We start from the raw sequence: 22,449 nt of genomic DNA on the forward strand, positions 1-22,449 counted from the left end.
CATCTATTAACAGATAAGAACTCTATTAATACTACCCTATTGAGATTTTTTTATCTCATTGACTTTTTTTCTCCTATTCATTACCCAACTTTACATATTTCTTTTCCCAAAGACTAGCTTAATTCTTCTGAATTTGTTTTGCTCTCATAGACTAAAATAAAAATTTACATTGATAATATTGCTAAAGCTGGTACACCTAGATGACATGAATAATACTCAATGACAATGTGGAATAAAAACAAAAAAAGATAGCATCCTAGCACTCTTTAGTTCTGCTTTGATAGGTATGTGAATTAATGAATATGGGTATGAATTTATGAAGAATACAATGTTTCTACATTTTCCTGTCCTATTTGACTTTTTTCTTACCCTTGCCCCTCAAAGATCTCTGAACTTACCTTACTGTTTTTAAAAAAATTGTGATATCAGCATTTTATCTTTGTTATTTCAGTTTAAATGTTTGTTTCCCCAAGAAGCATTTCTCAATCTTTATTATGGCTTGTGAGCTCGAAACACAAAGTCTCTGGGTTTATATGGACCTTGTCATAATTTGTACTATCCATTAGCTCTCTCTCTCTTCAGTAGTTTCCTATTACAATATAAATATTATATATATATATATATACATATATATATATATATATATATACTTAATAATGGCTTTTATTCCATTTCTGACCTACAAATCATTTTTGATGATGTGGCCTACTTGTCAGTAAGTAGGTCTTTTTTTTTTCCATTCTCCTCAGTTGTTTATACTTTTTGTTGTTTCAAAATCATAACATTATTTGTAGATATATAAAATCACTAGAAATATAATTGTGGAAAAAGACATATATTTGTGGCATTATGGATATTGAAAATCCTTAAAAGCACTTTATGGAAATATTGGGGCACTATAAAAAGTTCTAAATGCAATCCCCCTGTTCAGATCCTACATTAAAGTCTGTGTTTAGCTCATTGCTTGCTCACAAGACACATTCACTAGATGGATTGTCTAGTCTGAGTAATATATGTTTTCCTTAAACACTGTCTTTAAATTTTGCATAAGGATACAGGCTTTTTTTATGGTTATGAACTTCACTGAAGAGACTATAGTATCCCTAGGCTGCATGGTACTAATAAAATACTACCATTTACCAAGAGGAGACTTCAGAGAATACCATTAATAAAAACTTGTCAGTTTGCTTAGACGTTGTTGGTCATTTCATATAATACTTGCAAATGTATTAGGTGAACAAATTAGTTTTCCTTCTATTATAACTTACATAATAGCAACCCTCCATGGAACATGGAATTGTCATCTTCTTAATGGCATGCAAAAGAGTTATATGTAATTGTAAATAAATTTAAGAGATACCTTGTTTGAGTATGAAAGATATTTTCATTTTAACTTGTAAACTTCTTTAAAAAAATCAACCGACAACAGACAAAGAAGAATGTTTGAGCAGTCATTTTTCCAGACCTCTTTAGGCCAAAATGACATAGAATTACCTCAATGAGACACCTTAATTTCCTTGTGATCTGTTTACCATCTGGAAGCTGCTGATTCAGGGGCTCCCAAGGATTGCTCCTGGACCACTGGGGCCAGATCTGTACTGCTGAGGATAGACTGAAATGTTCTCCATTCTCACTCTGATGTAGTAGACTTTTTCTGCTGATTTCTAAGTTGTCCTTGGCAACCTCTGGGGTGAGAGGTCTGGAAGCAGAGCCCTATCTTAACAAAGAGTTAAGATCAAGTCGTCATAGACTGGGGAATTGAGCAAAACAATAGAAGAAAAAACATATGGTGATAAAGAAGACCAAAATGCACACCAAAAAGGTAACAAAGTCAAAGCTCCTACATCCAAAGCCTCCAAGAAAAAATACGAATTTGTTTCAGATCATGGAAGAGCTTTGAAAACCACATAAAGGAAGTAAAGAAAAATCAAGTAAGGGCAAAATTGAAAGAAAAAAGAGAGTGATATGGGAAAATTATGAAAACTGAGGCAGCAACTTAGTGAAGGAAAACACAAAAAATACTGAGGAAAAGCAATCTTTTGTTTATATACACTATTTCTTTTATTTTTATTCATATACATATATATATTTTTAAATTATAAAATTTCCTTCCATGCTCCCTACCCATCCCCCCTCCCCTCAGCAGCAAACAATAAGGCTAGCATTTTACATACATATTTTGGATAAATATATTAGTCATTTTGGGTATGATGAATTAGGATTAAGGGAAAGAGATACATAAGAGATCATTTTTATAAAGTGTTCATCAGATTCTGAAGGGTTGGTTCTTCCTTTTTTTTTGTTTTGTCTTGTTTTTCTTCCTCTGTATGGGGATAATATTGTCCATAGTCAGTCTAATACAGTTGCCCTAGCTCTCTGAACTGCTGAGAGTTGATCATCTCACAATATTGTTAATGTGTATATGGTTCTCTTGGTTCTTCTCCCTTCACTCATCATCACATCCTGTAAGTCATTCCATGCTTCTCTAGAGTCCAACCATTTGTGTTTTTTTTAATAGAACAATAATATTTCACAGTATTCATGTACCATAACTTGTTCAGTCATTCCCCAATTGATGGACATCCTCTCAATTTCAAATTATTTGTCACTACAACAAGAGCTACTACAAATATTTTGGAACATGTTTAACTTTTCCTATTATTTATAATTTTATAATTTTCCCTTTTTCTCATCTTGGGCAATCTGATGGGTGTGAGATGATAACTCATTGTTGTTTTAATTGGCCTTTCTCTAATCATTTTGGAACATTTTTTCATATGATTATATATAGCTTTAATTTCTTCATTGGAAAACTGTCTATTCATATCCTTTGACCATTTACAAATTGGGGAATAACATGTAACTTTATAAATTTGATGCAATTCTCTACATATTTTAGAAAAGAAAGCTTTATCAGAACTCCTAGGTGTGAAGATTGCTTCCTAGCTTTCTGTTTTCCTTCTAATTTTAGCAGCATTGATTTTATTAGTGTTAAAACTTTTTAATTTAATATGGTTAAAAATCAGTCATTTTGAATTTTATAATGAGCTCCAGTTCTTGTTTGGTCATAAATTTATCCCCTTTCCAAAGATCTGATAGAATATTTCTTGATCTATTAATTTATCTATAGTGTCACTCTTTATGTCTAAATCCTGTACCCATCTTGACTTTATTTTGGTATAAGGGTGTGAGGTGTGTCTATGCTTACATTTTGCCAAACTATTTTCCAGTTTTCCCAACAATTTTTGTCAAATAGTGAGTTCTTATCTCAGAAGCTGATGTCTTTGGGTTTGTCAAATAGTTGAATGCTGTGGTCATTTACAGTGGTTTCATTTGAACCTATCCTAATCCACTGATCCATTATTCTATTTCTTAACCAACACCAGGCAGTTTTGATCACTGCCACATTATAGTATAGTTTTACATGTGGTAGAGCTAAGTCACCTTCCTTTACATTTTTTCCATCATTCCTCTAACATTCTTGATCTTTTGTTGTTTCAGATGTATTATGTTACTATTTTTTCTAGCTTGGTAAAGTAATTATTTGGTAGTTTGATTGGTATGGCACTGAATAAGTAATTCAATTTGGGTAGAATTGTCATTTTTATTTTATTAACTCTACCTAGCCACAAGCAATTGATATTTTTTAAAATTATTTAGATCTGACTTTATCTGGTTGAGAAGTGCTTTATGTTCATACAGTTTCTGGATTTGTCTTCGGAGGTAGATTCCCCAAGTATTTAATGTTGTCTGCAGTTCTTTTAAATGGAATTTCTCTTTCTATATCTTGTTCTTGGACTTTGTTATTAATATATAGAAATGCTGATGATTTATGTGGGTTTACTTTATACCTTGTTATTTTGCAGAATTTGCTAATTGTTTCTAGGAGGTTTTTTAGATAATTTCTTGGGTTCTCTAAGTTTACCATCATAGCATCTTCCCTTCCTAATTTCCTATAGGATGATAGATTTCAGTACTCAATTGGGTGTGTGGGTTATTCGCTATCTGAACTGATTTTGATGAGAGTAAGGCTCACTCACTCCCCAACCCATCTCTCCCCTTCTTCTACTTCACTGCAAATGCTTTTTCTTGTCTTTTTTACCTAAAATAACTTACCTCAGTCTACCTCCTCCTTTCCCTTTCTCCCCATATGTTCCTTTCACAACTTAACTCCCTCTTTTTCATATATTATCCACTCATAGTCAATTCTCACCTCTGGGTCATATATATAATATACATATATATATATATATATATATATATATATATATATATATATATATATATATATGTGAGACTTCGTATCATCTTCCCATGCAGGAATATAAAATGTTAAGCATCATTAATTCCCTTATGATTTCCTTTTCCTTTTTATCACTTTAATGCTTCACTGGAGTCTCTAATTTGAAAATCAAATTTCTGTTCAGCTCTGGTCTTTTAATCAGGAAAGTTTGAAAGTCCTCAGCTTCATTAAAAAGCCCATCTTTTCTCCTGAAAAAAAAAAATATGTTCAGTTTTGCTGTATAGTTGATTCTTGATTGTAATCCAAGCTCTTTTGCTTTCCAGAATATTATTTTCCAAGTTATATAATCCATTACAGTAGAAGTTGATAAATCATGTATTATCCTGACTGTGGCTCCATGATCATTGAATTGTTTCTTTTTGTCTGCTTGCAATATTTTCTCTTTGACCTGGAAGCTCTGAAATTTGACTACAATATTCCTGATGATTTTCATTTTGAGATCTCTCTCAGGAGGTGATTGGTGGATTCTTTCAATTTCTAATTTACCCTTTGTTTCTAGAATATCTGGGCAGCTTCCCTTGATAATTTCTTGGAGATGATACCTAAGCTCTTTTTTTAAATCTTGACTTTCAGGTAGTGTAATAATTTTAACATTATTTCTCCTGGATTTTCTTTTTTTTTCCTTCTTTTGCTTTTATTTTATTGGTATTTTATTTTTCACAGTCACCGGTTCCCTTTGCTTATTTCTATATTTTAAAGAATTATTTTCTTCTTGAACTTTTGTATCTCCTTTTCCATTTGGCCAATTCTGCTTTTTTTTTACACTTTCTCTAAAATAGTGGTGTGTTTTTCTCTTTTTCCATTTGTCTCAGTCTGGCTTTTTTTTTTTCTTTAGGTTTTTATAAGGCAAATGGGGTTAAGTGGCTTGGCCAAGGCCACACAGCTAGGTAATTATTAAGTGTCTGAGACCAGATTTGAACCCAGGTACTCCTGACTCCAGGGCTGGTGCTTCATCCACTGTGCCACCTAACTGCCCCTCTCAGTCTGGCTTTTGAGATACTATTTTTCTTCAGTGTTTTTGTGTCTTTTGCCAAGTTGCTGACTTGTTTTTCATGACTTTCTCACATCATTATCATTTCTTTTCTCAATTTTTCTTCTACTTTCCTCACTTGATTTTCAAAATTCTTTTGAGCTCTTTCATGTACTGAAACCAATTCAGTTTTTTTCTTGGAAGTTTTGAATGTAGGAACTCTGAATTCTGTTATGTTATTTTTCTCTTTTGATCTTTTGATCTTCTTTATCACCATAGTAACTTTGTATGGTCAGATTTTTTTCTCTGTTGTTGACTCATTTTCCCAGCCTATGACTTGATTTTTAACTCATTCTTAAAGTAGAACACTGCTTCCAGATTTAAGAGCCTATTATCCCATTTTTGTTGTTACTTTTTTGTTATTTTTTTTCTTTCCAGCATTTTCAAAGATACTTCTAAGAACCTGCAAGTTTTTCAGTTCTTTCAAGGTGGTATCATCTAAAGAGAGGTTTTCACTACTTCCTGGCCTGTGCTCTGGTCTATGGTTGACCATAAGCTCTCCTTTCTACCCTGGAACTGGGAGAATAGTCTCCACTCCCCTGTGGCAGCAAATTCTTTTGTGCTATTACTCTTCTTCTTCCTAGGACTATGGCCTAGAACTAGGACCCAGATCTGAATATGGACAAAGCAGTAGACAGAGTACTGTCTCAGTGATAACAAAGAGATACCTGCAATCTCCTTATGACTCCCTTATCTTCTATAAGCTAGGAGTTCTGGAAGCAATGGCCTCTGCTGATTCAGGGGCTCCCAAGTATTGCTCCTGATCTTCTGGGGCTGGGTATGCACTGGGAAGCCTTGCTGGACTGTGCTTCACTCTCTCTGGTGTGGTAGACTTATTCTGCTGACCTGAGCTGTCCTTTGCAGTTTCTGGACACAGAGGTCTAGAAACCACCATTGCTGTTACTAACAGTGGTTCTGCTACCTGTTCCTGGATTGCTGGGTTTTTTTTCATCATTGTGATTTCCTTTCTGCAGTAATTATTTCTATGATTTATATTTCCTATAACTCATTTATTATTTAGGATTTAATTATTGTCTCTTTGAAAATTAATCTTTTATTGATGGAACCTAAATGAATTTTTATTTTTATTGTATGTTGCCAAATTAATTAATCATCTCTACCTTTTCACATTTGTTTGCATTATCTCTTTGTCTAATACATAGTCAATACTTTTAAAAAATTACACATGTTGTGAGAAATATACATATTCTTCTGGGGTCCCAATTAGAAGACAACATAAGTCTTTTATGAATTTCTTTATTAAATTATTTTGTTTCACATTTTCTTTTTTGTTTATCTTTATATTAGACTTATCCAAAAACTGAGAAAGTTAAACTAAGTTTCTTGTTGTTATTATATTACTGCATGCACAGAGCTCACACCCAGAAAAGCTTATTCAGGTTGAGGGTAATTGGGTCTAAAACTGTAGTAGGGACTTTCTTCCCCAAGCATTGTGAAGTCTTTTCCTAGTGAAATGGGTGGATTGCAATAATTTGTTCCAATGACCATGAAGGTGGTAGAAGCAGGTGCTGTGGAAAACTTAGAAGGTAGTCAGACATAAGTCATTAGTTAGGGCATATGAATGTCTGAGGCCATACTTAAATTCAGGTATTCATGACTCCAGGCCCAGCTCTCTCTCCACTGTTCTACCTAGCTGATTCCTTAATTGGAATAGGGGGAGATAAGACATAGGGAAGCAGTGGCCTGAAAAAGGTGTTTTGTTAGGGTACACCAAACTGCATTTCTTCTGGTTTTTGAATAATTCCATCAGGCCCTGAAGGTCTTCATCCTTGAAGATTTTAAACCCTAGAATTCGCAATTCAGTAATACCTATAGCCCCTAGACCTCCCCTTCTGATTATATTACTCTTCCCAGAACACCAGTTTACACTCTTCTAGACTTGCCCCAGGGGCAAGATGTCTTTCTGCATCACCTATATCATTTTAAAGTTCTTTTCTGCAAGGTCTTCCCCATTAGACTGCAAGCTCCAGAGGGATCTCCATCTCCAGAACTTAACAGAGTCTGAGATATTGTATGTGATAAATACCTGTTGACTGACTAACCTGGGATTTACAAAGATTATGAAAAGGTCCCTAATTTAATCCTCCTTTTCAATAGCAATGACAAGATTTATTTGATTATTTTTCTTAGAAAAAGATAGAGAACAAAACAGATAAATACATTATGAGTAGCATGGTAGACAGAAAGATGTCTGAGGTGTCTGGATTAATGAAGGTTCTATATTTCTACTTGATATTATTTAGCTGTGGTTATAAATCTGTTCAGTTGTTAAGATGACCTTGGTCACCTAAATTTATCACAATCTTAATTTTAATTTTATGAAAGAGAGTATAACATTCAAATGCAATACATTTTGCCTTAGCATAAGAAAACTTTATTGAAAATTCTTTGATTCATATCTGGTGAGTAATTATTGAATATGCTGGCCACTATACATCATTATTGATTCACAGGGATTTCCCAATCATCAAATAAATTTCAAAGTAGAAGTCATAAAACTACCAGGAAATAGGGTGATAGTGAAAAGAAAGCAAAATTCTTATTGTAACTTTAATTTCCAAAGGGTATATGCTACAGTTCAACTTGTTAATTTAATTAAAAAATCCTTTTTTTGAGCAACTGTCTGCATTGTGTTGGAAATTTTGAGGGATACAAAAACTGTTTCTATCTTTAGGAGCAAAACTACACAAATAAATATAATGTATATAGAACTTTAGAACTATAAATAGAAATAGCTTTGCTGACATAGATAAAACAATAAACAAAAAAATTACCTTCTTCCTAAATTCTCTGTTTATATCAAGAGCATTGCTATTAACAATCTTCAAATCATCAGAGATCACAAAGTCAGAGTCATTTTTGAATCTTTATCTCTCACACTTATATTCAACTGTTAAATCCATAACCATAGTAGTTCATGTTTAGACTCATCATTCCAAGTTAGTTACTCATCACCTCTTTTCTTAGATAGGATAAATTTCCCCTGATTTCCCTGCCTGCAAGTCATACCATAAAAGAACGAAAAATTGCCTTTCTTCCATCAGAAGTCTAGTAATTCCATTGTCCTAAATAAGAATCCACAACGAAACCTTTTTGCTATTTTTCAGTAGTGTCAGAAAAGCCCTTTGTCACCCTGTGAACTGTACTATTGAAAAAGTCTTTGTAAGCAAAGATATTCTGGAGTAATTTTCCATTTTTTTTCTAGTAGAGTAGATGTTAAGTGACTTGCCTATGGTCATATGACTAGTAAGTATCAGATCTTCCTGATTCCAGGAATAGTATTCTATCTACTGAAAGAGTTAGCTGCCTCTATTCACTATTATCTCCAGACATATGTCCAGATGTTCATACACAACTCTAAAATATGAACTCTGGTATGAATTTTTTAATAACCTGGCTCATTTCCTGGTTGATATTCTCTACTCCCACCAAACCTAGAAGTACTTTGCACTACACAATGTTAAATGAGGCCTCTATACAGGCATTAAAGCTACATGTCCCACCAAAAAAAAAAGATAGAAACAAGTTTTCATCTGTAGACATCATGGAAAATCTTCCCTGGAGGTCTGTTTCTTTGGGCAAAAGGGGGAAGTATATAGTTCAGCTAGGCAGGAGAGTGGGAAAATCAATGGGAAGCTTTTAGTTATAGTGCAACCTAGGTCCCTGCAGATAGGTAGCAAGTCATCAGGGAGGGTCACAACCCCAGAAAAAGTCTGAACCCTGGTAACATTGAGGCAAAAGATAGGACTGAGTTGGGATCAAACCACTGCATTGGCAGAGTCTGAACATAAAGGAGGGAAAAAATCTTTGCATTTGGGTCTGCACTCCCAAAACCTCAGGAGCAATCAATCAAAATGAACAAAAAAAATCTAAAAGAGCACTAACTATAGAAAGCTATTATACAGATAGAGATGATTAAAAGACCATCTCAAAAGAAGAAATGTTACAAATTACCTACATGGGAAGTCTCAAAGGAGTTTGTGAATTGAACTCAAATCCAAGACTTCATAGAAGAACTTAAAAAAGAATTTAAAAAACAAAGAAGAGGGACAGCTAGGTGTTGAAGTAGATAGAGTACCAGCCCTGGAGTCAGGAGTACCTGAGTTCAAATCTGGCCTCAGACACTTAACAATTAACCTAGCTGTGTGGCCTTGGGCAAGCCATTTAACCCCATTGCCTTGCCAAAAAAAAAAAAAAACCCTGAAAAAAAAGAAAGAAAAGAGGAAGGAGAAAAATGGAAAAAAAATGAGAACCATGTAGGAAAATTAAGACCAAAGAAATCACTCCTTTAAGAATAAAAATATCAAACTTGAAAAAGAATGCAAGTCTTCAAAAAATAAAATTGACAAACTGAAAGGGGAATGCAAATCAGAAAAAAGCAAAATTAACTAACTGGAAAAGGAAACACAAAAGCTACCTGAAGAAAATAAAATCCTAAAAATTAGAACTGAACAAATCAAAACTAATGAATCTGAGACACCAAGATTCCATCAAACAAAATAAAAAAGCTGAAAAAAATGAAGAAAAGTACTATTTTTAGGAAAAACAAATAACCTGGAAAATCGGTTCAGAAGAAAGAAATTGCAAATTATTGGTCTACCAGAAAGTCTAGATAAAAGAAGAGCCTGGAAAATATCTTTTAAGAAATTATCATGGAAAAATTTCCAATTATACTAGATCAGGGAAATGGTACTTGAAAGAATATACAGAGGTCTTAGGAGAAAAAAGCCAAGGACTAAAAAGAAGAAAATATTGAAAGCCAAAAAGAATAATTTAAATGCAAAGGAAGCACAATCAGAACTACACAGGTCTTATCAGCTTCAACAATGCTTTAGTATTAGAGGGCCTGGAAAATAGTATTTCAGAAGGCAACAGACCTTGGCTTACATCCAAGAATTCACTACCCTGCAAAATTCAGCATAACCTGTCAGGTGAAAATGTGAAAATCAATGAAATATTTCCAATATTTCCTGATAAAAAGCATAGAACTGGACAGATAATTCAGTCTTCAAATAAAAGACTCGAGATGCATAAAAAAGTAAATGGAAAGGGGAAAAATATTAGTCAAGAACATTAAATTGTATTCTACCCTAGAAGAAAAGAACATTTGAAATTCTTGAGAACTGTATTTCTCTTAGGACAGTTAAAGGATTGAATGTAGTTGAAGAGATTGTACTTGGAGGTTTTAAGTATGGTTGTTCTTGTCTACCACAGAAATAATCAATCATTTCACCCAAGAAAATGATAACAATGAGACATCATGCCGAGACTTATGGAATTTAGTCAAAGCAGTTTTTAGGGGGTATTTTATATCTCTTTAAAGGTTTATGTGAATAGAATAGAAGAAGAAGAGGTCAATGAATTGCATATGTAACTAAAAAGTTACCAAAAAAACCCCAAAATCTAATTAAAGATCCCCAATTAAACATGACATTTGAAATTCTGAAAATCAAAGGAGAGAGTAACAAAACTGAAAGCAAGAAAACATTGATCTAATAAATAAAACTAAGAGTTTTTTTTAATGAAAAAGATAGTAAAATGAGAATAAAGAATACCAAATTGCCATAATCAAAATTGAAAAGGGAGAACTCACCACCAATATGGAGGAAATTAGAGATAAAATTTAGAGTTATTTTGCTCAACTGTATGCCAATAAATTTGATATTCTGAGTGAAACGGATGAATATTTACAAAAATATAAACTACCCAGATTAATAGAAGAAGAAATAAAATACTTCATTAGCCCCATTTCAGAAAAAAGAAATGGAAGAAACTATCAGTAAACTCCTTAAGAAAAAGTCTCCACTTCCAGATGGATTTGCAAGTGAATACTAAACATTTAAGGAACAATTAATTACAATTCAACATAAAATATTTTATAAAATAGGTAAAAGACATCTGCCCATCTCCTCTTATGACAAGATACTTAAACCAGGAAGAGTCAAAACAGACCAAAAAAAATTATAGACCAGTCTCCCTAAAGAACATTGATGCTAAAATCTTAAGTAAAATTTTAGTAAAGAGATTTCAGCAAGTTATTACTAGGTTAATACACCTTAATCTGGTAGGATTTATACCACATAGGCAGGAATGGTTCAATAGGAGGAAAACATTCAACATAATTGAACATATCAATAAGATACCCAACAGAAATCATATAATTATCTCAAAAAGTGCTGGAAAAGCCTTTGATTAAATACAATATACATTCCTATTAAAAACACTAGAGAATATAGGAATAAATGGAGTTTTCCTTAAAATAATAAGCAGTATCTGACTTCCAGCCAAGATGGCAGAAAGAAGACAAGCACAGTTCTAAAGTCTCCTGATCTTCCATCATAAATAATATAAAACAAATCTCTTAAGAGAAATCCAATCAACAAGACCCAAAAAGAAAAGCCAGGAGAAGAACATCCACCTTAGGATTTGTTTTCCAAGATCCTGGGTGAGTCAGGGCACAGTGCTCTGTCAGGAGCAATGGATTGGTGAGAGTTTGGGAGCCTGGATTAGTCAAAGATTAGCCTGCTTAGTGGTGAGGCTGAAGCCCAGGAGCCTGAGGGCCTGAGAACCAGACCAGCTTGATCAACATCTGGGCCATAGACTGGTCAACAGTGGGGGCTTGGGTCAACTAGGGAGTTGAGGCATTAGTGGTCACACTGACCATCTGGAGCTCGCTGGCAGGGTTAGATGGAGAGTTCCATTGAGGGAGAGCTGCAGACAACAATTCCTGGGCTCTTCTGGTCAGGAGGAACTGAGAGTCTACACTTCCATTTCAGCTGAAACCTCTTTCCATAACAAACACAATTACAGACTACTGCCCCAGGTGCAGGTATGTGAGCAGCAGAACCACCTGAGAAGACAATAGGGAGAAGGATCACCTCACCCCAGGGTAAAGCCCACCATTGATCAAAGACAAAATTATTTAACAGCTTCATCCACTCCCTCCAGGCCAATGGAGAAGGCCTCATTCAAAGTCACAGACACTCCAGAGAAAGCAACCAGAACACCCTACTGGCCAACTGGAGATATTACACTCAGTGAGCAAAACCTCTAGTACCCCCTGCTGGCCAGTTGGAAATATTGCACTCAGTCAGCAAAGCCTCTAGGGATCCCAACACCAAACCTCTGTGACCAGCCCCTCCCCAACACAAGGTCTTAGTAAAATGAAGAAAGATCAGAAGAAAGGGGGTCCATAGAAAAACTCCTAAAAGAAAAAGACCCTAACTCAGAGAGACGTAGAACCTCTGAGGATAGATAATATGATTTGGTCCATCACGGAAAGACTTCCTTGAAGAAATCAGGAAGGTATTTAAGAATCTATTGGAAAATTTGGAAAAGACAATTAACACCTTGCAACAAGAAAACAAATCATTAGAAAATACAAATGAAAAAAGAAAACAATTCTCTCAAAACCTCAATTGGTCAAATGCAAAATTCTTTCAAAAATAGAATTGACCAAAATGGAAAAGGAGTTGAAAAAGGTAAATGAAGAAAATTATTCTCTAAAAAAGAAGAATGGAGTCTATGGAAACTATTGACTTCATGAGACAACAAGAATCTGTTAAATAAAACCAAAAAAATAGAAAAAATATAAGAATATGTAAATTACCTCATCAGCAAAACCACTGACCTCGAGAATAGATAAAGAAGGGAGAAGTTGAGAATTATAGGTCTTCCTGAAAACATTGACGAGAAAAAAGCCTGGACTTAATATTGCACAATTTAGTGATGGAAAATTGCCCTGATATCATGAAAAAACCAATAAAACTAATAAACTTCTGGTCATTTTGATTAAAAAAAAAAGAAAGAAGAAAACCAAGTTGTTAGTATCATAAATGAAAAAAGGGGAACTCACCACCAATGAGGAGGAAATTAAAGTAATAATTTGGAATTATTTTGCCTAACTCTATGCCAATACATTTAACAATTTAAGTGAAATAGATGAATATTTACAAAAATATAAGTTGCCCAGGATAAATGAAGAGGAGATTAAATACTTAAACAACCCTATCTCAGAAAAAGAAATTCAACAAGCTTTCAGTGAAATCTCTAAGAAAAATTTACAAGGCCTGATGGATTCACAGGTGAATTCTATCAAACATTCAAGGAACAATTAGTTTCAATTCTATAAAAACTCTTTGGAAAAATAGGTGATGACGGAACTCTGCCTAACTCTTTCTATGACACAAATATGGTGCTGATACCTAAACTAGGAAGAGTTAAAACAGAGAGAAAGAAAAGTATAGACCTATCTCCCTGATGAATATAGATTCAGAGATCTTAAATAAAAGAAGAAAAATCAATCAAAGGAATTAGATTTGGGAAAGAAGAGACAAAACTCTCACTTTTTGCAGATGACTTGGTGGCATACCTAGAGAATCCCAAGAATTAGCAACTTTAGCAAAGGATATAAAATAAACCCTCAGTAATCCTCAACTTTTCTATATGACGATATAGATACAGCAGGAAGAGCTAGAAAGAGAAATCCCATTCAAAGTAACCTCAGACAATATAAAATACCTGGGAGTCTATTTGCCAAGACAAGCTCAGAAACTTTTTGAAAACAATTATGAAACACTTCTCACACAAATAAAATCATATTTAAATAACTGGGCAAACATCAACTGCTTATGGATAGGTGGAGCTAATATAATAAAAATGACCATCCGACCAAGGCTAAAGTACCTGTTTAATACCCTACCAATCAAAAAATTTTAATGAATTAGAAAAGGTTGTAAGTCCATATGCAGAAATAAAAAAATAAAGAATTTCCAGGGATTCAATGAAAAAAAGTGCAAAAGAAGGTGGCTTAGCCTTACCTTATCTAAAATCATATTATATAGCATAAGTCATCAAAACTTTCTGCTATTGGCTAAGAAATAGAATGATGGACCACTGGAATAGACTAGATGCAATAGCAGGAAATGATTATTGTAATCTGCTGTTTGATAAACCTAAAGAGTCCGGCTATTGAAATAAAAAATCTCTCTTCAGTAAAAATGCTAGTAAAATTGGAAGTTAGTATGGAAGAAACTTAGATCAGACCAACACCTCACACCCTATACCAAGATAAGATCAAAATGGATACATGATTTAGACATAGAAAAATATTAGAGGCAAACTAGAAGATCAAAGAGTAGTTTACCTGTCAGATCTATGGAAAGGGAAGTAGTTTATGACTAAGGAAGTGATGGAGAACATCACTAAAAACAAACTAGATGATTTTTATTACATAAAATTCCAAAGCTTTTGCACAGAAAAAACCACTGTAACCAAGATCAAAAGAAATGTAGTAAACTGGGAAACGATCTTTATAATTAATGTTTCTGACAACAGACTCATTTCTAAAATATACAGAGAACTGAGTCAAATTAAAAAAAATACATTCCCCAAATGACAAATGGTCAAATGATGTGCAACAGCAATTTACAGATGACATAAAAATGATACACAGTCACATGAAAAATTGTTCTAAATCATTACTTATTAGAGAAACGCAAATTAAAGCATCTCTGAAGTATCACCTCACAGATCTCAGACTGGTCAATATGATCAGAAAGGACAATGATCATTATTGGAAGGGTTGTGGGAAATCTGGGATGCTAATAGATTGTTGATGGAGAAGAGAACTCATTCAGCCTTTCTGTAGCACAATCTGGAATTATGCCCAAAGGGCAACAAAAATGTGCATACCCTTTGATCCAGTGATACAACTACTGAAGAGATGATGAAAGAAGATAAAAACATCACTAGAACAAAAATATTCAAGCAGCCCTCTTTGTGGTGGCAAAGAATTGGAAAACAAAAATAATCCTTCAATTGGGGAATGGCTTAACAAACTGTCATGGAACACTATTGTTCTATTAAAAACCAGACAGAAGGGAATTCAGGGAAGCCTAGAGGGATTTGCATGAACTGATGCTGAACAAGATGAGCAGAATCAGAAAAACTCAAGGGCAAGAGATAGAAAGAGAAATTCCATTTATAGGAACTTCAGACAACAAAAACTACTTGGCAATCTATCTCTCAAGGGAAACCTAGAAGCTGTATGAATACCATCACAAAACTCTTTTCACACATGATAGTTAGATCTCAATAATTGGAAAAAATTTTGGTTGCTCATGGGTAGTTCAAGCAAATATAATATAAATGAAAATTCTATTCAAATTAAATTATTTGGTCCCATACCAATCAAGCTATCAAATAACTATTTTACTGAACTTGAGAATATAGTAACAAAGTTCATCTGGATCGACAAAAAGTCAAGACTATAAGAAATTGTTGGAAAAAATGTAAGAAAGGTGACCTAGCTCTATCAGATCTAAAATTATATATAAAGAAGCAGTTATCAAAACTTCCTGGTACTGGTTAAGAAATAGCATAATGGACCAGTGGTTTAGGATAGGTACAAAATAAACAGTAGCAAATGACTATAGTAATCTATTTTTTGACAAATCTGAAGACATTGGCTTCTGGCATAGGTACTCACTGTTTGACAAAAATTGTTAAGAAAACTGGTGAAAACAGCATGGCAAAAAACTAGGCATTAAACCCACATCTTGCAGTCTAAACCAAAATAAGATCAAAATGGGTACAGGATATGGTAATAATGGGCAATGCTATAGACAAATAAACAGATCAAGAAATACTCATATCTGTCAGATCTTTGGAAAGGGGAGATATTTATGATCATTTAAGAAATGGAGTACATTATAAAATGCAACATAGATATGGAACAACCAGGTGGCTCAGGGGATAGAGCACCAGCCCTAGAGTCAGGAGGATCTAAGTTCAAATCTGGCCTTAAGTAATTTTTTTTTTAAATGGATGGTTTTGATTATAATAAATTTAAAAGTTTTTTCACTTATAAACCAATGCTACCAAAGTTAGAAGAAAAACAAATTTGGGAAACAATTTTCATAGCTAGGAGTACTTAAATATAGAGTTCTAAAATATATAGAGACTTGCATCAATAAGATTACAAGTCATTCCCCAATTGCTAAATGGCCAAATGATATGAACAAGAAATTTTCAAATGAAGAAATTAAAATTATATATAATCTTATGAAGAAATGTTGCAAATCATTATTGATTAGAGAAATACAAATTGTGTGAGATTGGGGAAAAATTGTAAAATTCAAAAAAGGCAATAAAAATTCCAATAACATCGTGAAATGATCAACCTTGATGGATGCAGTTCCTTTCAGCTGTTCAGACAGCTAGGACAACCCTGGGTGATTTTTTATGGACAATGCCATACACATCCAGAGGAAAAAATAAAACAACAAAAAATACCCCAATATCTAAAGAATCTGAATGAATACTATGCACACCTTTTAAAAATTTCTCCTATATTTTTCCTTTTCTATCCAATATATTTTTTCGTTCCCATAGGTCCTAATTCCTCATATAGAACATGACTAATATGTAAACATGTTAAACACAAATGTACATGAACATGTTCACTAGACTGTTCACCACTGAGGAGATGGGAGTGAGAAGGAAGAGTGAAAGAAAATTGTGTAATTTATAAATATGCATGTGGATGAATGTTGAAAAACTTTCATGGCATATAACTGGAAAAAGTAAAATAAAATAGCAATGTTCTATGTTTTAACCAAATGATTTTACCTTACTTGCTATTTTTCCCTATAACTTTCTCTAAGTTTTTTCTAGCTCTGTCTCCATTTCCTGTATTCCCTTTTCACATCTCCCTTTTTTTGAACCCAACTGCTTTCAAGGATCAGTTCAAATGTTAGCTCCTCCAACTAATTCTCTGACTTGGTTTTTGAATTGTATCCAATACTATATGCCAAGAGCATTTAAGAGAGAGAGAGAGCTTATCTCTGTATTAAATGATCAGGGAATGCTACTTACAAAATATGACTTTTATACTGTAACTTAAAACTTGACTAGAATCAACACAGATGGAAACTGAAGAGTCTAGTTAAAGGGTTTATTAGAGGTGGAAAGAACTGTTGGAGCAAAGACATGAATAAAATTTCATTTACCAGGGGAATGAAAAATAGGTTCCTTTGACTAAAATACAGTGTCTCCAGTATTACTGGGTTGATTTGGAGAAAAAGATAATATGGAACATTTATAGTACCTTTACTATTTGGATGAATTTAGCTAAAGGGTTTTCAAATACCCCCCCCCCAACACACACACACACAAACGCATACACACACACATCCTGCTCCACATGCAAACCATGAGTTTGTAGGCTGTCTCCCTGAATAAGCTATAGAACATTTTTATCTTTTTTAGTCAATCTTTATTTGTTGAAATTGAAAATAAAATAGTGGACATGCATTATTTATACAAAAATAAATACTGAAAGAAATTAGTATGTCAGGGCATTCACTTTTATTTTGAATCTATCATTAAAAAATCTGTACTTCATCACTGAACTATTTTATGATTATTCATCACTTTTGATCATAGATGATTTTTAATATTTCCACAGAATATTCTCAGCCATAAAGTATCTATCTAAAGGCCTACCTTGTGAATATGCCAATATAAAAATAGATAACTTGATTGAAAATAATGTAAATTCTGTGGCTATAAATGAAATAGTGAGACTATCCATTTATTATTCCTCACACTGACTATATGTCTGGCCCAGGTTATGCATGCTTATAAATTTCTTTCACACCACCTTTCACACAGAAAATGGTGTTGCTTATATGCTACAACATATATATATATATATATATATATATATTTACCTAACATAAAACATTTTATCAGGTCACTTGAAATTTATGTTCTTTAAAGATAGAGAAAAATTAAACAGTAATTGAAAATTCACACATGTGATTGAATAAAGGCTATAAAAAATAACTAATGCTGTATGAATGTACTGTTGGAAGAATGACTAAATAAATTGTGATATATCAATGTAATGCCATATTTTGAGTTTTCAGAAATGGTGAAATGGAGAATTTCAGAAGAAACAGGGAAGACCTTTTTGAATTAAGCATGAGTGAAGTGAGCAGAACTAGGAAACAATTATAACATTTAGAGAAAAAATAACTTTGAAAGACTTTAAACTTTAATAAACACAATGATAAAGCAAGAGCCCCAAAAGATTTAAAATGAAATGTGCTACCTGTGCCCTTATATGGAAGCAATGAGTTTAAAATGCAAAAAGGTATACATTTTCAGACATGAATATTGTGGAATTTGCTTTGTCTAACATGTTCGGAGGAAATTTTTTTTTTTTTCTTTTTGATATTTTTTCACAGTGAGGGTTGGTGAGAGACAGACCCACTTTAAAAACACATATAGGGCAGCTAAGCAGTGCAGTGGATAGAGCAGGGGTCCCGGAGTCAGGAATACCAGAGTCCAAATGCAGCCTCAGACACTTAATAATTACTTAGCTCTGGGGCTTTGGGCAAGCCACTTAATCCCATTGCCTTGCAAAAATCCTAAAAACAATAACAAAAAAGCAACCCCCCCCCCCCCCACATATGACTGGGTCAGATAGAGCAATGGTCATGAAGTCATGTAGTTCTCAATTCAAATCTGACCTCAGACACTTGATACTTACTAGCTCTGTGATCTTGGGCAGGTCACTTAACCCTATTGTCTCACAAAAAAAAACCCAGAAATAAAACAAAAAAAATTAAAAAAAACAATTAACTTAAAAAGAAATTGCATAAAACTATTAAAAGACAAAAAAAAGATGAGATTATTTCAATGCTGAAATGAATAGGTTATGAATCTTATTGGGTAAACTACATCTATAAAAATAGAATAAGGGACTATCAACGATTTGTTTTATTTTTTACATTTCTGAGAACATTAAATATTATCAATTAGTGTAAAATAAAATCCACCTTTGTTTTAAAAGATAAATTCTGGGGGTGGCTAGATGGTACAGTGGATAGAGAAGCGACCCTGGAGTCAGGAGTACCTGAATTCAAATCTGGCCTTAGACACTTAATAATTACCTAGCTGTGTGGCCTTGGGCAAGGCACTTAACCCCATTTGTCTTGCAAAAGTCTAAAGAAAAAAAAAAAAGATAAATTCTGTGTTTTTATATATCCATTTATAGTGAGGTCATATGCCAAAAATGAACAAATAAATAAAAATAATATAATGGGAATATTAGATAGAAATTAGAAATAGATAAATACAAAGTAATTTTATAGAAATACAAACTAGTTTCAAGAGGAAGAGTGTGCTCATAACTGTGGAGGAGGTAGGGAAAGGATCAGAAAATCCTCACAGAGCTTAAGATGTCACGTGAATTGTGCTAAGAATCCTTGAAAAAAGAAGTTAGTGTTTTTTAAAGTCAAAGTGAGCTGAATGTGCTCCCATACAGGGGTCGAGAGAACTCTCATTAACTGAGAGTGCAATCTTAGTGTCTTAGGAAGAGCTATTCAGTTTATTATTCTCTAGTTCCCTATCAAGTCTAAGAAAAAGCAAACCTGACTCTGTGGGGGTGGGAGGAAATGCCTGTCTTGACCTCTAGGGCTCTCTCTGGTTTAAAAATAGGAAAAAAGGAGGGAATATTAGGTTTCTAGTTAATTTTCTTATTAACTGTGCTTTGTGGAGAGAAAGAACTTGAAGCATAGTGATCCAAAAAAAAAAAAAATATGAGTTTGGAAGGGAACCCACGAGATGTGGGAAGCGTGGAACCCATGGGTTTCCAAGTTCAGTCAGGGGGTGGGCATAGCATAACAAGAACCTGCAGCAGAGCAGTGGCTCAGGTTGCAGCTGAGAATGAGCAGGAACCCTCTGTCAACTAAAAGCCCCTGGCACGGAAGAGTATTCAGAGACCCGGGAGCTGGACAGGGATGATGAGAGCCTTTGGAAGTAGAAAGAGGCCCATTTGGCAGTAGGACTGTTTCTGCTGATCCTGGTACTCCTGATGTCACTGGGACTTTCCTGACCCAGGTGAGCAGCACTGCACCTGGTCCCTTGGAGCTAGAGCTGACTGCTGACCTGGAGAGCTTCAAGAAGCAGCCATCCCAGCTGAAGGAGGGTCTGGAGGCCCAGATAAAAATCTCCCTCCAGGTGAATGGGGAGACAGTATCAGGCACATTAGCAGAAAAACATCAAGATTGACAAAACTCACCATGGTGGGCAATGTTGGGCCTCGAGCAAAGGATTATGAGTTCCTCATCCCTGTGCAGGAGGCTCCCAGAGGCATGCTGGCTCGGGCAGCTACAACATCGAGTCTCGCTTCACAGAAAATGATGAAACAGATCACCTCTCCTGGGAGTGGAACCTCATCATCAAAAAGGAATGGAAAGGGCTGGCCAGGTAGTCCAGAATCCCCAGGAAGTGGCCAAACCCCACTTTGACCTTGAACCCAATACCCCCCTCCTTTCCTTTTCAACCCCTAATCTCATACGAAAGTGTTGACAGGGGAGCCCCCACCCCCACTTGACTATCTTCTCATCCTCCTGGTCTTTCTCGTGGATTGGAGGGATGGGAAGTTCCCATTTTTCACTTCTTGGCACCCTTCTCAGCATTCCAGGTGGTTATTGTCGTTTTTTCCTGTTGCTGCTTTAGCCCAGTATCTTACTGGGAAATGGGAGGTTTCATCCAAGGCCTATATTTCCTTCAAGTCTCCAATTCATCCCTTGAGGCAAAGGGAAGGGGGTCTGTCCTGGGCTTCAACAGGAATTGACATTTTCTTCCTTCAGCTGCTGCAGCCCCAACAGCCAAACATGGCTTGTTTCCACCTGAAGTGGGATGGGGGTGAGGGTGCTCTATCAGGGTAGTGAAGACACCTCTGGTGGGTCTTCTCCCCCTCTGTGTGGCCATTTATGGCCTGTCAGTTCATTGCTGTCTGTAACCATGTAGCCATGATGCCTCACATGTGGAACGTGCGGAGAACTGCTCCCCCTAATCACTAACCTCTGCCTCCCCTGTGTCTGCATGAGCATATGGTTCCTTATCCCCACCTTCCCTTTGCTTCAGCAAATTACAGCAAATCACCTTTTCTGTCTGTGTTGCTGCCCCTTCTCCCTAGCTTGCCTAGGGTCTCAACCCAACCCTTCTCTCCCAGACCAGGGCTCCAGGAACAGCCCCCAACTGGTGAGAGCTAAACTGCCAAATTTCTAACCTATTGCTTCTCTCCATGTCTGTCCCCACACTCCAGAAAGGAGGGGCTTTTTCACACCCTGGGACCTGGGGAGGCTCTGACGTGCTCATCTAGGTCACTTTCCTATGGTCAGGGCAGCTCTCCTACCTGGGGAGTCTCTGGGCCTATTTGAACAAAGACCCCTGAAGCCAGTGGTTGAGCCTTACTTGTCCTTGGATGGAGCTCTCAACCCCAACCTTGGAATCTTGTGCCCAGTCTGTCAATTATGTAGTGCCATGATTTGTGCAGATCTGGGACCCTGCTCAGCTGGCACCTCCTCCTCCCTTGAGATCTGGGACTACCATCCCCCTCACCCCCATAAGGCCTAGCCAAGACAGACATGGGACCAAGTGCACACAGATTGGGAGCTGTTATTCCTGTGCCTCCCTTCCCATCCCTCTCTCCCCCCAACTTCACTTCCACCAGTCTCTTAGTTTGGTGTTACAAACTCTAGAGGCCCTTGGTAACAGGTTTGGGATTGACTGGCTACTTCTCTTTTTTAGATTGGGGAAATAAACTCTCAATGTAAAAAATAAAAATATCTGCTTGCAGATCAGAGAAGCTTGATTTAAGAGAAAATCTTGTCAATGAAAGAGTATGATACTATTATGAGTGTCCAGATGAGGGTGACTGAGCCAAAAGAGCTTGTAACTGCTTAGGAGCAGAACAACTTTGTCCAACTGGAGAAAGTGAGAAGGAATAGCAAGGAAATAAGGAGCCGATGCTCTTTGTGCTATCAGTGAAATTTAAAGAACCAAGTGTATCAAGATTTGCTAGCACACATGCATATATACATATTAACATATGTATATGTATGTTTGTGTATATAGACGAGAGTAAGCCAAATTCACAGGTGGACTATGATTTTTTATTTTTTTTTTGCTTTTGCCTGCCAGTCAGTAAATATTGTGATTGTGATTATTATTACTATTATGATGATGATGATGATGATGATTAATTTGTTTTTCCCTAGTCATTAAGTAAATATTT

The 22,449-nt window shown here is 35.2% G+C and overlaps 1 pseudogene; it reads left to right on the forward strand.

Moving 5' to 3' along the window:
- The first annotated feature begins 19,988 nt into the window (after window positions 1-19,988).
- On the forward strand, window positions 19,989-20,637 carry LOC141506135 (rho GDP-dissociation inhibitor 1 pseudogene; annotated as a pseudogene).
- Window positions 20,638-22,449: the final 1,812 nt, after the last annotated feature.

The sequence above is a fragment of the Macrotis lagotis genome, chromosome 1 (genome assembly GCF_037893015.1).
Source record: "Macrotis lagotis isolate mMagLag1 chromosome 1, bilby.v1.9.chrom.fasta, whole genome shotgun sequence".
Taxonomy (NCBI): Eukaryota; Metazoa; Chordata; class Mammalia; order Peramelemorphia; family Peramelidae; genus Macrotis; species Macrotis lagotis.